Here is an 18,657-nt window from a genome sequence, read left to right on the forward strand (position 1 = left end):
ACCTAACCCGTGTTATCCACCCCCTTTCATGGGTTCTTTGATGACCTTTGTCCTTTAGGTCACCTCTCATTCTGAAAGGAAGTATTCTTCTCGAATGCTTCAGTCACATGTGCAGTTACAGTGCTAGCTGAGCTATTTTTCTTTTTTTCCCTTAAATCACACTTCTACAATTACAATAGCAAACAAAAAATCATCAAAGGAAAAGAGAGTTACTTATTTATCATGCTTTGTTATTTTTTGGCCACTCTAAAAAATACTCATCTTAAAACTAACACATAACACATAAAACTAGGGAACAGGTACTCCTCTGCACTTTCGTTTAAAATGTGACCTTGAAATGAAAATTAAAATCTATGGAAACGCTTAACAAAATAGGTGAAATTATGCATTCTGGTGCAGAATTAAATTTAACATACACCTCAGAATTTTCAAATTATGCCTCTTGGAATTAAACAAACAGGCGGATTGTTTCTGAATTGCTTTCCAACTTGGGGACACGTGGAGGTATCGTAGCAGACACATAAATGAGTGTGTCTGCGTAAATCATTTGTTCCGATAAAATGCCAGGGTGTATTAAGAAGAGAGAATTACTTGGAAAAATATTAGGCCCCTATGGGAATTGATAATACACATGCCGTGGTAGCAGCAGGATCTTTTTAAACACAGTGCCCAGAAATAGATAAACAGGAGAAGAAACTGGCCAAGGAAGGCCATGTGAATGTCTTGATATTGAAGGAGGAAGAGAACTGTAGGAAAGAAAGAATTCTTCAGATGAGCAGTAAATGAAATTGCTGTCTCATTACCTTAAGAGTATCTTTAAAAGCAGAAATATGGTAGTCAACAGCAGCAGAAAAATCATTAAGAGCTCTCTGGTTGTTAATGAAAAACGAGGCATCATTAAAAGAGAATCTCATCATTTTTTGGAGCTAGTGTTTTATCTTTATTTTTTTATTAAAAAATTTTAAAGCTTATTTACTTATTTTGAGAGAGACAGAGACAGCACGAGTGTGGGAGGGGCAGAGAGAGACAGAGAGAGAGAGAGAGAGAGAGAGAGAGACAGAGACAGAGAGAGAGATCCCAAGCAGGCTCTGTGCTGTCAGTGTGGAGCCCAGCGTGGGGCTTGAACCCAGGAAACTGTGAGACCATGAGCTGAGTTAACCAACTAAGCCACCCAGGTGCCCCTGGAGCTGATGTTTTAAAAGTAAGTCACTCTCTGCAACGTCTGTGCAAATGAATGGCACACCCACATCTACTTAAGTAAGGGGCACACTGGCCTAGAAGGAATATAGAAATTCTCACCGCAAAACCCAATCTGGGATGGGAGTTCTCTGCACAATCTTCTCCACTTTTCTGTTAATCTAAAACTCATCTAAAAATAAAGTGCAATTTTAAAAAGCCTTTAGATTCCATGCATGTTAGAGGCGATTGCAATCTGGTGGAATTTGCAAGGGTAAGTATTATAGATGTGCATGTAGAATAACACGAATGTCCTTGGGTCCTCATCTAAGCAATCCGTGGGAGCCTCATGGAGAAAATTAGGATTTTCACAACAGTTTGAAGGGACTAAGACGGTTGATGACGGGCAAAGTCATAGCCATGCGGTTTATTTCGAAGGCAGACGCACAGGTGGCGGTGAGGTGCCCGGACGGTGGGCTTCCCTAGGCATCAGGAAAAAATAACATGCAGATCCAAGAAGACACTAAGCTGAGGAACCCCGCTTCCTAAAACCCGACAGTCACATTTTGGACATTTAGCCTGGGCATCGTGAACGATCATGTTATAATTGGTGACATAAATAAAAATCTATTTACTTTTTAACTGCGAGGGCGTAAGTGGACTTACCACTTCTGATTGTTCTGAGTTTCTGAACAGTTTGACCAGTTCCAAGTTTAAAAAAAAAACCACTTTAGCAAGCGGTCGAAACACGGCACACTGCGTTGGTACCATTCTTGTAGAAAATCGCCCCAAAGCGGAGAAAGGCATTGCGCCATCTGGCTCGGCTTGCAGCTTGTGGATCTGCACCATCCTGGAACCGTGCGGCCCAACCTCACCTCCCAGGTGGACCCTCTGGCCGGCTGTCTACTGGGTACCAGCTGTAACTAACCAGTTACGACCAGCTTCTAGGAGGAAACGCCAAAGAGAAGGAACTTGGAGTCTGAGACATTACACACATACTGAAGTTACACGCATACCGAACAGGAAAGTCTTTCTGGTCCGCTAGTTTTTGAACTTTCGTTTTTAATACGGGTATTTTTGTGAATTAAACAGCATGTAGAATCCCAAATATAAAACTGAGAAGGCAGAGTTGATTGGCACGGGAATAGGGGAGGGGCCTAGGAGCCCAGCTGCCTCAAGTCCCGCGCCCTCTAACTTTGGGGTACTTTCTGGAACACCTGGAGCCGAAAACCCCCGATGCGTCTGACTCCCAGAGATGTGCGTTGACTTGGTCCAGACACGTAGCAGCGGAACCAGGGCTGGATCCAGAACTCCTCCTCCCCCCCGGGGGGTGTTTTCCCCACCACGTCATTTCCCGGGCCACTGGCCTCGCAACGCTTTCCTAGAAACCTGCCCAGGGGCGCCTGGGTGGCTCAGTCGGTGAAGCGTCCCGCTCTTGGTTTCGACTCAGGCCACGACTCAGGCCATGACTCAGGAGTCGGAGCCTCAACCGGGTTCCACACTGACAGCACGAAGCCCGTTTGCGACTCTCTCTCTCTCCCCCTCACTCTCTGCCCCTCCCCTGCGCGCTCTCTCTCAACATAAATAAACTTAACAAAAGTAAAAAACCCTCCACATACTTGAGCTGAAGGGTGTGTTAACTAACCTGATTGTGGTAAACATTCCACAACACGTATGTATATCAAATCATCGCATGGCACTTCTTATACTTGCACAGTATTATACGCCGACTCTATCTCAGTAAAGCTAGAAAAAAGTCAAAAAGGAAAAAGAAAGCCTTCACAGTGCCCCTTTGAGAGAAACAGATTGAGCCCCGCAGGTAGGAGGAACAGGCTAGGTGTCACAGGTGGGATGGCCCTGGAGGAGACGCGACACGGTACAAAAACCCCGATGGAAAAGCCACACGGTGCCTCAACACACCTGCCACCGAGCTCCTTGACAGTGAAGCCAAAACCTCTTTTGGGGCTGTGTTTTCCAGAAGACATGAAGGGCCCCCGATGAGTGGATTCCCAGCAGGCATTCCCTCCTGCTGGTATCCTTCAGTGTGGCTTGGGGCTGCTGGCCTTCCAAGGTCACAGCGAGCCCTCTGAGAGAGCCTTTGATTAATGCGGAAGGGAATTCCCACTGGCTGATTAAATATTTTTATATTTTATCATTTTCCTGCAGCTAGCAGCTTTTGGCATGCAGGGTATTTTTATGAACGATGTAAGTAAATATTATGGGGTCAGTCACGGAGATGAACTTGGGCCCACAAGCCTGGGGCTGGAAGACGTTAGCCTTCACTGAAAAAAATAAAAGTGGGAATAGAAAAGGAAAATATTGAGGATTTGAAAATACTTGCAAAGCGTTGCAACTGTGCATCCCAAATCCAAAGTTGATATAATTAGATCACTAGAAGCAAAGTGATTTTAAGTGATATATCGGGATATCCAAGGGGTCTAATTCATTTTATTTCAAGTTTGCAGCATTTATTAGAAGAAAAGGAAGAAGCAGGGTTACACTTTCACGTTAACAACCGTGAGTTTTGTTTTCCAGACAGAACTAGACCTTTCCAGACTCTTCCACAAAGCACGACACACAGATTGCTAAGATGCCAAGCCGTTACTCAGAGTTTCCAGGGGCCACAGGCCACTTTTGGTCCAAATGGCCCTTTGGAAAATACAAGAAAGAAAAAAAAAAAGTGTGGGCCATGGTGGTGTTATGCTCCAATGCCCTCTTGAATGGGAAAGCCTCGATGATCTGCTTGGAGCTGATGTCACAAAAATCCTCCTTGACACAGGGTGATTCACTGCAGGAAATTTATTCCTTCCTGGGAAACCACTAAACCTCTGCCTGTTCCACAGCCACCCGCCTGGAAATCCCCGGGGAATCCACGCGTAGTGTATCGGTCAGCAGCTCCGAAGCAAGACGCCTCCCCAGAGCATCTTTTCCACTTTTCTCTCTGTTCCCCTTGCCGCCGGCCCAGGTCGGGATGAACAGGAGGAGCACTGCACAAATTCATTTGATATGCACTGCGGATTTATTTTTGCGCTATCACTCTTTCTGCACCTACTGTCTCCGAGCTTTGCCGTTTGCCCCTCTGCCCTCTTAGTCGACTTATTCAAGTCCAAATCATTTCACAATCTTTCTGGTTAGCGAAGGGCATTTATGCAACGCACACCCCATAAATTTTCTTCTCCTTTAGGTGCTTTCAACATTGTTTCCCTCATCTTCAAATCTAAGAGCTCAGCGTAACCCCCAGGTAATTAACAAACTCTTAGTGCCCCGCATACAGCAGGAAGTCAATAAATAAGGGGCAGGAAGGTAGAAAGGACAGCGGAAAGGAAGGAAGACAGGAAGGGAGAGAGGAAAGAACGGGAGGGAGGGTGGGAGGAATCAGCCTGGAGCACAGCCCACGTTCCTCCTGGTGATTTGGAAATACCTGGGGAGCATCCTGATTGAAGGCTGGACCCTGTGACGGCCCAGGTGAGAACCCCTCCTCCGGCAAGGCAGCGCCGTGGAGGCAAGATGTCAGAAAGGCGGATCTGGAAGGGCAGGGCTGACCAATCAGAGGGACTGTGAACGGGGCTGACTTGCCAGGACAACGGTGCCAAGTGACAGCGCTGTTCCAGGGAGGAAGGCGCGCTGAAGCTCCCGCCAGGTGCCCCGGCTCCGGTCTCCGGGCTGCTTCCCAGGATCTCTGGAAACCCTGTTTATTAGCGCATCCTCTCAAGTTGACCCAAACGGAGCGAAAGCTTTCTGGAATCTAGGTGCGATGGTGTCTTGCACTTCCTTTTTGCCTTCCTGGCCTGCGTCTGGAACATCAAGAAGCGATTGCACAGATCAGGAAGAACTCTGACCACACGGGTGAAGAATGCTGTCACCAGCCCGCCTTCCTCCCCGGCTGCCGGCCCTCTTCACCGACACTCACGCTCGCCACGAGAGCTGGGTTCTAGGCGTTGTGAAAGAGAAGCTCATAAGAAGACTGGCTGCCTTCTAGAAGCTACCGTAGAAGGTTGTATGGTTGTTTTCCCTGATTGGAACCTGGAGTACCAGCTGACTGTCTGCATTTAGGTCATCCTGGGAGAAGGTCTGGTGGGATTTCGGGAGAGGGTCTTCTGAGACTGTGTGAGCAGGAACCTAGTAGGGGACGTACTTACTTTAGTTCCAGGAAATGAGACGCTCTTGACTTTCCACGTAAATTCTTCAATGCTAGGAAATAGCTAGGGAGGGAATGGAGAAAAAGACAGAGAGACAATGACGTTTTGGCAAATCATGTACAGTTAAGGGCAAGTTTTATTATTTAAATACGCAAAGTAGATCTTTGATGATCATTATAATATATAGTGAGATGAAATACTAAGTACCGGGCAATGTTGATCTCTTCTTCCAGTCCTTCCAGTCCTTATGAGAAATCTATAACTGGATTCTTTTTTTTTTTTTTTTTAAGTTTATTTATTTTGAGAGAGACTGAGAGCAGCGCAAGGAGGGGAGGGGCAAAGAGAGAGAAAATCCCAAGCAGGCTCTGTGCTGTCAACACGGAGACTGACCCCGGGCTTGAACTCACGAAACCAAGAGATCATGACCTGGGCCAAAACCAAGAGCCAGACATTTAGCCGACTGAGCCACCAGGCGCCCCTAAACTAGATTTGTTGACTATCTCTGTTTTACAGATGAGGAAACTGAGGCTGACAAAAGTGAAGCAAAATGCTCCTGGCCACGCAGCTGGTGGTAGAACTCGAATTTTTGAATTTGCTTCCAGTTGATGTTCTAGTCTCTTTGCACTACGGGCCACATATATACATACACAAACTGGGTAAATCCTGTTAAATAAATCCTGTTTCAAGATTACAACTACCAATTGCTTCCCTCCCTCCCACCCCCTTGGTTTAAGAGTTTTTGTATTTGCATCTGCAACGCCTACTTCTGGAGCAAGTTTGCTTACACACTACATTATGCCACTGGAGAAACTGGAACCCCTGTCCCCACCTTCCAGATTCATCCCCCCCCCCCCCCCCCACCACCGCCCCTCCAGGCTCACAAGCACAGGCACACACCTGCTCACAGAGATTGCTCTTTCCGGTAGGTCTGGAACCCTGGACTAAAACCTCCAGTTTCTGCTGATTGAATTAATATGTGCAAGTCAAGTTCCCCTCATTATCTGCTTCTCCCCAGACATTTTGCAGGGCCTTCTGGCCCATGGCTTCCAGTTTTATTGCCGTTTCCCTGATGGAAGAAAACCATGGAACTCTTGAGCCATCTTCCAGTCGGACTCCACTCTGCTTTTTGGCATTTGTGCAGGGCGCCTCTGCAGGGAGCCGCTGGAAGCCAGTTCAGGTTTTGTTCACCAGTTCTTTTCGACTCTACTCACTTCTGGCCCCTGTGCAAACGAGACGGTGTATAAGACTCAAGCCCTGTGCCACTCCGTAGCTAACCCCAGTCCCTAGTATGTGAAAGGATCTCAAGAAAACCCATTCTATGGCACCCAGAGAAGTTTCGCGGAAAGAGAGGCATATTTCTCCAAATTCTAACAGTCGTAATGTCTTAATGCAAGTAACTGGAAAACAGTTTGTGCCCATCGTGGAAGTGATGGAGAAACCAAAGGCCATCATAGCGATGGGATTATCCTGTCCTCGCCCACTGTTTCCACTTTCAGAATATGTTACAACAATAATAACAATAAAGCTATTCCAAATATGCCAAATCTAAAATATCTGCACTCCCAGACTCCACTATTGTGACTGTTTCTCGCTGATATTTTATAATCTTATCACTTTTGGCCACACATCCACATACCACCCTGGGTTATTTGTGAAGATAAATCTTCTGCTGAGATCAAAATTGACAATTATTTTTTGCCGCGTCTAAATTTATTTTTGCTGCCTTAAAAAAAGACTTCGAAAATATTTTCCAGTGGGTTTATTTGTTTAAAAAAGATTTGGGTAAAGACATTACTCTGAACCAAAAAAAAAAAATAGATAGATAGATATAGATGATATAGATAGATATCTTTTGGGTTGTCAACTACCGACGACCACATATTTGGAATATCTCGAATTATCCAGGAGCTGACAATTTGGTTTTAGGATCATTTGTAACCTTGGCTGTGTTCCTATGTTTCAGCGTTTTCAGAGTTTGTCAAAAAAAATATATAACTTTAATCATTAATTTCTGGCTCCTTATCGGCATGGGTTTATTAGCTAATTGAACTTCACATTATCCAGATTTTATGAGCTTAGTTTTCATCACCTCTGAAGTGGAAAGGATAATACCTACACTATAGAATTGCCATGAGAATTGAGTGACATAGGTAAAACAGTGGCTGCCCATCGCACACTAAGGGCTCACTAAAGGGAGCTTGAACATTTCATCTAAAGAGTGAAGTTTAAAATTAATCGGGTGACAGCAATTTGTGCGCATGCCGCCTGTCCCCACAGGCCTGTGTGCTCTGAGAGGATGTGCCGTGGCCTCCTCTGACCTCTGCCTCTTCCCCGGCTTTCAGCCTGGTCCTGACACACAGCACTGTCTCCCAGTGAACAATGGTAGCATGAAAATCATTTGAACATCCACCTGCCATGATCTCCATCGCACAGATAAGTAGTTGCTCATCGTTGTCTATCTTTAGAATTGATTTCTTTTCTGTAAACACAAATAAAAAAATTTTTTTTGTAGGCGCTTTTTTATTTACTTATTTATTTTATTTTTCAATATATGAAATTTATCGTCAAATTGGTTTCCATCCAACACCCAGTGCTCATCCCAACAGGTGCCCTCCTCCATACCCCTCACCCACCCTCCCCTCCCTCCCACCCCCCATCAACCCTCAGTTTGTTCTCAGTTTTTAAGAGTCTCTTATGCTTCACACAAATAAAAATTTTAACTCCCATTGTAAAGATCCTGTTTTTGTTTTCCTCTTCCATTTAGGAAACTGAAGCTGAAATTCTAATGTGAGTTCAGTAAATGGGTGTTAAATAAGCTCCCGCCTTAAAAAAGTCAGCAGATGAATGATGTCATCGGCTTTTCCGAGGAGAGGTAAAATTGAGACAAGTTGGGAGAACGGCAGGAATTTGTTATTTGCTTTGGGGCTTGTCTCAGAAACAATGAGTTCCAGTCTGGACGGCTGAAGTACAGCTAAGAAAAGATTTGACCTCACGTGTGAACGTGTTGACCGCTCTACGGGGAGGAGGCCAAGGCCATCAGGCCACCTGCTTGAAAGAGTCAGTGGCAAGCACGCTGGGCTGGCACATGTTGCTTTTGCTCCATAAGGAACGTATTGCCCAATTTTTCATCTAATAAGCTTTTTCCACCCTTTAAAGACACATAAATAAATGTATGGGCAAATGCTACAAACTAATTTTTGTAGCATTATCTGGTGCTATTGCAATATTCTAAATGTTTTTGGCTCAGACGTAAATTCTGTGTGTATGTTTGTGTGTTTAAAGAAAAACTCAATTTATAGGACCATATCAATATTAGACAGACAGATATTTCCAACACCCCATATATGCTATGAACAGTGCAAAAAGGGCTAATGGTTTGGCACGAAAGGGTAAGAGGAAAAATGCTAAGGCTCTGGAATGGAAGACTGGGGCCAGCTTGTGCAGCGCTGTGCTTCCGAATTTAGAATATATTTTATCTTCCAGGACAAGGCGGGGCAATGCATTTACCTTAGAAATGAAAAGCAGCCTAAGTATTGGCTACCTGGAGAGCCACGCTGGAAAGTTTCCCCTGCTGAAAGCAGCTTTATTGAACAAGTGTGCCCTGCAAGCCAGGAGTGGGAGCGGCCACCCACATGCTGAGCATTTGTCATTCTTTGTCCCGTGGTCCAAGACCCACTGGAGCCTTCTGGCAGAGAAAATGGCTTCACTGGGTCTGTGCTTAAGAAAGGCCTGTCAACAGTGAGGAGAATGAGTCAGAGAAGAAGCAATTAATGTAATCGATCTTGCCTCATACGTAGCTCTTTTCTAGACACAGGAGACAATCGATATCTCCCTTCGCACTTCCAGCTCGGCACTTGTCAGTTTGGGGGAAGGTGGGGCGATCTGGCTCCTGGGACAGGATTCCGTGACAGCAGATGGCTTCGCCCACCCGCAAAGGAGGGCGGTCTTCTTTTAGGGCCCTTGCCTTGTAGAAATGGGACCATAAGTTTGTCTTCACATCTCAGATTACAGGACCAAGGCTGTGTGTTTAATAAGACACATTTTCTGAACCCCAAGCTGAGTATCGTTCTCCTGAATATTACACATTTGTTCAGGAAAGTGAATTCTTATCTTTTGACCCAAAGTACCTTCCAGAATCTGCTGGTATCTGAGCACATTTCTCGAAAATCAGAAGCATTTCTCTAAAAGAGAAATAGCAGCCAATGGTGCAGTGTGTCCCTTGGAGTTCCAGCAGGAAACAGATGGCACTCCCAAACTGAGTAAGTGAGGAATGTTCATAAAAGAATAAGTTACAAAGGTGTGGAACGATCTTGGGACACGCACAAGGGATGGTGAAGGACCTTGGGACTACAAGAGCAGAAGGTGATGGCGATTGGTAAGCACTTCATCACGCCCAGGTCTGAAGGGAAATGTGCCAGTTACAGATCTCAGGGTTGGTGGTTATTGGGAGAGGGTCACGGGAGGAGAGCTGTGACACTGGATGGAAAGATGTGGCCAAATTGTGTCCACTGCAGAAAGGGAATTAAACGCATTGCCTCCCTTTCCTCCCACTGGGGCTGGGAGCTCATTGATACGGTTTGTGCAGATCAGCCTGCCGGACACAGACTAGGACAGGGAAAGGTGGGGGTGTATCGGGAGGGCAGAGAGAAAATAACCTTCTCAGTGCAGTTTTGGCATGCAGTAAATCGGCAGAAAATCATAGTGATGGGACATCAGGGAGATGTTGGACTCCGAAGCTCCAAGCTCATATTCTTCCGCACAATCATGGGGAAAAAAACACTCAAAAAACCCTTGCCCAAATGGCAACAGCCTTAGATTCAAGTGGTGGCAAATTCAGGTCCCAGTTCTACTCTTTAAATCAGAGGGAGAGAGCAGACCTTATCTGCCAATTACTGTGTACATCTGTTCTAACTCGGCTGGGGATTCCTGAAGGACTGACTTGCTCTCTCTTTCTCGCCTAACTCAGAACACAGGCCAGAAGAGCTGCAGGCTTTGCTCATGAAAGCAACCAGGGAAAACACACCTGTACACACCTGACCTAACAGATTCCCACCGGAGACATACAAGAGACCATCTAAGGCCTGGAGGACAGAGTGGGGTAAGACTCTCTGGGAAACCAAGAGATTCAAAAGCAGTTATTTCTATAAGGGAATCTAGAAAGCCCCATGCCTACCCAGGTAAGACATATGCTCACAAAAGTCTGAGAAGACTTTAACTTTCACCTAAGCTGAACCCTAGGTTCAGAGCAAGACTAACCGAGGGAACGGTAACCCTGCATAGAGCCCATCTGCCAAGGCCGTGAGCGGGGAATGCCCCCTCAACCCCCCACCCCCCCCCACTGGTACTTCTATCTCTACCTCTATTGCTATCTCCATCTCTATCTCTATCTTTATCTCTATCTCTCTCTTTCTCTATTATCTCTCTATCTCTATCTCTATCTCTATCATCTCTATCTCTATCTCTATCTCGGTGTTTTTGTCTCTTTCAGCTCTTGGTATTCAAGAAAATCTCTATCAAACTGTGTTAGCTCAACACAAACTAAAGTAACAGAGACTTCAATGAACACATACGGCAAGGAATAGACTTTGCAAAAATAGTCTGGAAAAGTCACAAAACAAATGTGGCGATCGCAGTTTCTAATAAAAAAAAACAAGCTCTGGGGAAGGGGAGAAATCTGATTTCCAGAATCACCATGTTATAATAACGTAACGCCCAATTTTCAATGAGGACGACAACAACAAACCCAGGAAAATACGGCTTATTGAAGGGACAAATTCCTTTAATTTAACAGAATCTGTTCCCAAGAAAGCTGACCATGGACTTACTAAACAACGACTAAAACAACTTATTTATTTATATATTTATTTAGAGAAGAGCATGTGTGAGCAGGAGGGACCCTGATGTCAGTGCAGTCTGACAGGTGGCTCGATCCCATGAACAATGATGAGATCATGACCTGAGCCTACATCAAGAGTCAGATGCTTAATCGACTGAGCTACCCAAGTGCCCCCTAAAACAACTTTTTAAAATATGCTCAAAAAGCTAGGGGAAAACATGGACAAAGAACTAAAGGAAATCAGGAACATAATATATAAAAATGATGAGAATATCGAAAAGATATAAGACTTATAAAAGGGAAATAAACAGAATTTCTAAAGTGAAAAAGTGCAATAACGGAAATGGAAATTCCACCAGTGGGTTGCAACAGCAGAGATGGGCAGGCAAGAGAGAAAAAAGACACAACAGAATTTGAAAATAGGACATCTGAAATTCTCAAGTCTGGGGTGCAGAAGAAAAAGATAAAGAAAGCGAACTGAATCTAAGGAACTTACGGGATGCCATCAAGAAGACCAATATCGGTGGGGCGCCTGGGTGGCTCAGTCGGTTGAGTGGCCGACTTCAGCTCAGGTCATGATCTCGCGGTCCGTGAGTTCGAGCCCCATGTCAGGCTCTGTACTGACAGCTCAGAGCGTGAAGCCTGTTTCAGATTCTGTGTCTCTCTCTCTCTGACCCTCCCCCGTTCATGCTCTGTCTCTGTCTCAAAAATAAATAAACATTAAAAAATTAAAAAAAAAAAAAAAGAAGACCAATATTGGCAATGTCTCTAGGATATGGTGGGTTCAGCTCCAGACCACAGCAATAAAATGGATATCCCAATAAAGCAAGTCAAATGAATGTTTTTGGTTTCCCAATGTATATAGGGGTTATGTTTACACTACACTGTAGCGTATTAAGGATGCAATAGCACTATGTCTACAAAAAACAATATACATACCTAAGTTAAAAAATACTTTATTTATGGGGCACCTGGGTAACACACTTGGTTAAGCATCTGACTCTTGATCTCGGCTCAGGTCACGATCTTGCAGTTCATGAGTTCAAGCCCTGCATCGGGTTCTGCTGCCGACGGTGCGGAGACTGCTTGGAATTCTGTCTCTCCTTCCTTCTGACCCTCCCCTGCATGTGCTCTCTCTCTCTCTCTTTCTCTCAATAAATAAATAAATAAATAAAATTTTAAGATTAATTAAAAAATACTTTATTTCTAAAAATAAACCATCACTTGAGTTTTTAGCAAGTAGTAATATTTTTGCTGATAGGGGGTCTTACCTTGATGTTCATGGCTGCTGGCTGATCAGGGTGGTGGTTGCTGAAGGTCAGAATGGCTGTGAAAACCTCTTAAAATCAAGCAACAATGAAGTTGGCCATTAATTGACTCTTCATGAATGATTTCTCTGTAGCACGCAATGTTGTTTAATAGCATTTTGCTCACATCAGAACTTTTTTCAAAATTGGAGTCATTCCCCTCAAGTCCTGCCACTGCTGTGCCAAATAAATTGGTGTAAAATTCTAAAGCTTTTGTTGTCATTTTAACAGTCTTCACGGCATCTCACCAGGAATAGATTCCATCCCAAGAAACCATTTTCTTTGAGCGGCCATGAGAAGCACCCCCTCATTTGCTAAAGTTTTATTATGAGATTGCAGCAATGCAGTCACATCTTCAGGTTCTACTTCTAATTCTAGTTCTCTTGCTGTTTCTACCTTATCTGTAGTCAGAACACACACGTGTGGTGTGGCACGTCAAAACTCACAAATAGTAACATCACAGATTACTGATTGCAGATCATCATAACAAATATAATAATAATGAAAAAGTTTGAATTACCGAAAGTGTGAGAATCATCAAAATGTGACAGAGACACGAGGTGTGTAAATACTATTAGGAAAATGGTGCCAATAGACTTGCTCAATGCAGGGTTGCCACAAACCTTTGATTTATAAAAAGTGCAGTATCTGCGAAGCAAAATAAAGTGAAGTGCAATAAACAAGCAAAAAGAATATGTCTGTATATAAATTATGGGAATCCCAGAAGAGAAAGAAAGTAGCAGAGACTTATTTGAGGAAATAACGGCTGAAAACATCCTGAATTTCATGAAATACATGAATATACAAATCCAAGAAGCTCAACGAACTTTAGGATAACCAAAAGAGATTCACATTAAGACACATAATCAAACTGTCAAAAGCCAAAGTCAAAGGGAATCTTGAAATCAACAAGAGCGAAGCAACTCATCATAGACAAATGATCCTTAATAGATTATTCTCCAGTTTCTCAGCAGCACTCTTGCAGACCAGAAAGCAGTGGGATGATATATTTAATACACGCTGGGGAAAAAACAAGAAACAAAAAACTTAAAATGAGAATTCTCTATCCAGAAACTATCCTTCAAAAGTGATAGAGAAATTAAGACTTTCCAGAAAAACAAAAGCCGAGAGAGTTCATTACTACAAAACTTGTTCTACAGAGAATGTTAAAGGAAGTCTTTCTTGGAAGATTATTTTTTGCAAATGCTACCAAGCGATGAATTCAATTCTAAGACTGTCAGGTCCAATATATTAAAGGCTCAGTCCTGCAAAACTGCTCCCCTTTTGACTCCCCTACTTCAGCTGTCATTCCCGAGTCCAGGTTGTCACCTATGCTTCTGATGGACTGGCTAGAGATCAGATGTTCCCATGATCCCCTCCTTGGGTTTCATTAAGTTGTTACTGTGGCTAAAAGAACTTAGAGACACATTTTACTTTCTAGATTACTGGTTTATTATAAAAAGATAAAACTCAAGAACAGCCAGATGGAAGATGCATAGGACCCATTCCATCCTCTCTAGACACCTCCACAACGTCACTAGCCCAGAAGTTCTCTGAATCCATCCTTTGGGTTTTTATGGAGGCTTCATTTACATAGGCATGATTGACGAAATCATTGGACATTCATTCAACCTCCAGCCCATTTCCCTTTCCTGAAATCAAAGGGTGAGACTGAAAAATTTTTAATCCTCTGTAATTTTGGATTTAACTCTACTTTGAATTTCACTCTACTTCAGGGTGTGTGAGACAAATGCATAGAACATAATTATAAATCTATGTAAACGGGTATATAATGTGTAAAGATGCAATTTGTGACACCAATAACACAAGAGTGATGGAACTATTATAGGAGAAGGTTTTTTATATATATATATGAAATTTATTGTCAAATTGGTTTCCATACAACACCCAGTGCTCATCCCAAAAAAAAAAAAAGGAGAAGGGTTTTTTATGCAACTGAAATTAAGTTTGTATCAATTCAAATTAGATTGTTATAACTTTAAAAGATTATATGTAATCACCATGGTAACAATAAAGAAAACATCTATAGAATATACATGGAAGGAAATGAAAAGGGAATCAAAACATATCACTACAAAAAGTAAACACAAAAAGAGGCAGTAATGGAGGAAATAAGGGACAGAAAATGATATAAGACATACAGAAAACAACAAAGTGGCAAAAGAAGGTCCTTCCTTATCAATGATTACTTCAAACGCAAATGGACTAAACACTCCAATCAAAAGGCATTGGCTGGCAGGATAGATTTTTAAAAACTGAACAATATGTTGTGGACATGAGACTTACTTTAGCTTTAAATTCAGATTTAGGTTGGAAGTTAAATGACGCAAAAGATAGTACATGCAATTAATAACCAAAAGAGAGCTGGGGTGGCTATCCTAATATTAAACCAGACAGACTTTGAGTAAAAAAATATTACAAGAGACAAGGGTATATATCGATGAAAGAGTCACTTCACCAAGAAGAGATCAAAATTATAAAAATATATGATATACATATTATCAGAGCTCTAAAATGTATCAAGCAACATTAGCAGAATTTAAAGGAGAACAGCTCTAAGATAATAGTAGGAGACTTTCAAAGATGACCAGAACAACCAGCCAGAAAAATCAAAAAGGCAACTGTGGACTTGAACAGCACTACAGACCGACTGGATCTATCAGACATATACAAAACACTCTACCCAACAACAGCAGAATACACAGTTTTCTCAATCGGACGTGAAACACTCCCCAGAGTAGACTGTATGTTAGACCACAAAACAAATAGTAAATGCATTGTAGAAGATTGAAATCATATGAAGTTTCTTTTCTGATCACAATGGAATGAAACCAGAAATCAGTAACAGAAGGAAAACTGGAAAACCCACAAATATGCGGAAATTAAACAACATACTCTTAAGTAACCAATGAATCAAAGAAGAAATCACGGGGAGATTAGAAAATACCTTGAGACAAATAGAAAGGAAACTAAAAACACAGCACACAAAAACTGATGGGATACAGACAAGCAGTGCTAAGAGGGACATCTGTAGCTTAAATGCCTGCATTTAAAAAAGAGAAACATCTCAGATCAGTAACCTAGACTTACTCTTTATGGAACTAGAAAAAGAGAAAGCAAACTAAACCCAAAGCTAACAAAAGGAGGGAAGGAAGCAAAATTGAAGCAGAGCAAAATAGAGAATAGAAAAACAATATAGAAAAAAACAGTAAAACCGAAATTGGTTCTTTGCAACAATCAACAACATTGACAAACCTGTAGCTAGATAAGTGAAGGAAAAAGAGCAAAGACTCCGATAACTAAAAGCAGACATCAAAGAGAATGTTATGAACATCTGTATGCCAACAAACTGGATAAACTGAACAAAATGGACAAATTCCTAGAAATGCACATCTACCCAAACTGAATCTACCAAATTGAAAATATGAATAGATTTACAACTCGTAAGGAGACTAATTGATATTCAAAGCCTCCCAACAAAGAGAAGTCATGGGCTAGATGCTTTCACGGAAGAAGACTGCCAACATTAAAAATAAATAAATAAATAACACGAATTTTCAACTCTTCCCCAAAATTGAAGGCAATAACATTTCCTAATTCATGCTCTAAAGCCATCATTACCCTGATAGCAGACCCAGCAAAGAGGTTACAAGAAAAGAAACTATAGAATCAATATCCTTTTATGAAGATGGATGCAAAAATACTCAATAAAATACTAGGAAACTGAACTCAACAGTAGTATATTAAAAGACTATATGCCATGGCCAAGTGGGTTTTACTCCTGGAACGCAAGGATGATTCTACGTACAAGAATGAATCACTGTAGGACACCGCATCAACAAAACGAAGGAAAAACTGCCCACACGATCATCTCAACTGAGACAGAAAAAGCACTTGACAAAGTAACAATGGCGGCTCGCTTTCTTTGGGACGTGCTATGTGCGAAGCTCTACATTAGGCATTTAATAATGTTTTGAATCCCCAAGGCAACACCCTAACATATGTAATATGATATTATTGCATCCCTCTTACATAGGAAGAAACTGAGGTTTGTTCTTGAAAAACTGAAGTAATTTGTCAAAATCATATATTTACAGTAAGGAGTAGAGTCAGTATGTACGTTCTAGCTTCTCATGTTACAAAGCCTAAAGCATTTCTACTGTGGTTTGTGGTTTTTGCTTCTGCATCTAAGGAGAATCAAAATGAAGGTACCAAGAGCTGATTTGCAAAAGTCACTACCCAGCTGATGGGCTTAGTAAAATGGCCTTTGGGCTCTTCATGACCGTCCCCATCCCCACTGGTAACAAAGTGCGACGATTTTGATCGCGTGTTAACATTCGTTGCTGAAACGGGGGCCCGGCCCAATTCACTCCAAGACTGGTTTCGGACGGCTGGATGTTGTCGCTTCCCTTTCCTAGTCTGTCCAGGACAAGAATGGTTCATATGGGACCGGCCGCCTCATAATGGAACAGCATCACAACGGCTGTAGAAGCAACAGAAAACAAAAAGGAAGTTCGCAAATTGAGAAAGCTGGGATCAATTTGGTCTTGACTCAGAGTCATACTCTGTCTCTCTAAAACATTGGTGCCAACTCACTGAACTTGAGTTATAAATAAAAGTCAGAATTAGAGTTCCCAGTTTTTTTTTAATGAGTTTTAATAGGTATATTGTTTAATTTCCCAGCAAATCGATGAAATGCAGACTTGCTAAATTGTAAAAATGCCTGCGACATTTGTTTACTTGGACTGTTACAAGAAAAGAGCTCTTTTGAGATTTATCCTTTTTGTAGCAAAACTGAAAAATACGCTTCTGCAGACTTCAGACTTTGTGCATCTTAAACTTTGACAATCACTTTCGAACCTGTTACCTTTTAGCGCCACAGTGGCTGGCTGGGGAGGCAGTGTACCTGTTGGGCCAGGAGACCCTCTTTGTAAAAAAAAAAAAAAAAAAAAAAAAAAAATTAATGTTTATTTATTTTTGAGAGAGGGAAAGACAGAGTGCAAGCTGGGCAGGGGCAGAGAGAGAAAGGGAGACACAGAATCCGAAGCAGGCTCCAGGCTCCGAGCTGTCTGCACAGAGCCCGACACGGGGCTCGAACTCACCAACTATGAGATCATGACCTGAGCCGAAGTCGGACGCTCAACCGACCGAGCCACCCAGGTGCCCCGGGAGTCCCCCCTCTGTAAGTGACATTTCCAGGCTGGGAAGTAGAAGAGAGTAGAAGAGCGGAAGGATCAGATTTTTGTGACAGTCGGAGGTGAAGGGGCATTCGCTTAGCCCGGCAGCCTGGGTTTTCCTCAGACTTGGAGATTGGAGACGTCTGGGGAGCAGATGCTAGCGTGTGAACTAGTTTTTACTTAGGTTCCATTTATTGCCCTCTGCCCTCTGCCCTCTGCCCTCTGAGAGTTTGACAACGTCCCTTCTCTGCCACTGGTAACATGCAGAGAGATCGTAAGAGTGACAGTAACAGGAGAAGCACTGAGTGTTGTTCAAGCGATTAAAGCACTTCAATGCTCTGCTTGATGCTGATGCTGGCTGCTGTCTAGAAGCAGGTTAAGTATTATACCAGTTCCCTAATTCCAACTTATCTTACGTGAGCCCGGCCCAGTAAAGATAAAGCCCACCTCCCAGAAGAAAATGGAAGCTTTAAAAAAGGTGGGAGGGGGAAACTAAAGAAAGAGACAACGTTCGTTTATATTTCACGCCGGGTCAGGTGACTTCTGCTATCTTCTCTAGGCTGAATACTTTAACCACGGGAAATAGAGCTGCCTGCATTAAGCAAGAATTTTCCTATCACTGAGAAAATCTGCTTATTAAGTTTGCCAGAAGCTGTCCTGTCTCCCAGCCAGAATGACAGCCCAGTGAATCCTGGGCCACTGGGTGTGGGCGGCTTATCGGGTTCTCATCTCTGAAGGTCGAGGGTGCAAGTAGGTCACGGGCAAAGGCATTGGTGACCTCTTTTCAGCCCTGCCTCCAGGTTGAGGTAGTTCAGGTTCTTAAGATAACTTCTGAGGGTGGGGGTGGGGGGGGTGGGAGTGGGACGGGAAGGTAAGGGGAGGCAGCGGATTAGCAGGGAGCCCCCAAAGCCAGATATCCCTGATCACCAGCAACAAGGGCAAGGGAAAAGCTCGCTCGTGCTAATTAGAACCCCGTGTTATGATCCCTTCCCTACCAAAAT

The 18,657-nt window shown here is 43.0% G+C and overlaps 2 long non-coding RNA genes across 8 annotated transcripts in view; one reads left to right on the forward strand and one right to left on the reverse strand.

Moving 5' to 3' along the window:
• The window catches only part of LOC109497589, a 33,573-nt gene that overhangs the window by 2,593 nt on the left and 12,323 nt on the right, over nt 1-18,657 (forward strand). For 2 of the 3 annotated variants that reach the window (XR_006594201.1, XR_006594199.1), the window contains exon 2: nt 8,080-10,413. This is a non-coding gene — a long non-coding RNA (uncharacterized LOC109497589). The remainder of the gene's footprint in view (nt 1-8,079; nt 10,414-18,657) is intronic. The other variant, XR_006594200.1, reaches the window with a different exon arrangement.
• On the reverse strand, nt 3,605-11,798 carry LOC109497583. Of its 5 annotated transcripts, none has more exons than XR_006594197.1 (6): nt 11,648-11,798; nt 8,823-9,044; nt 7,726-7,794; nt 6,213-6,535; nt 5,316-5,378; nt 3,605-4,970 (listed from the first exon to the last, which is right to left on the reverse strand). It is a non-coding gene; the product is annotated as an uncharacterized LOC109497583 (long non-coding RNA). The 5 variants fall into 5 exon arrangements; XR_002740892.2 differs by having other exon boundaries at nt 5,087-5,378; XR_006594198.1 differs by having other exon boundaries at nt 3,605-4,163; nt 4,598-5,378.

This window comes from Felis catus, chromosome A1, assembly GCF_018350175.1.
Source record: "Felis catus isolate Fca126 chromosome A1, F.catus_Fca126_mat1.0, whole genome shotgun sequence".
Classification (NCBI taxonomy): Eukaryota; Metazoa; Chordata; class Mammalia; order Carnivora; family Felidae; genus Felis; species Felis catus.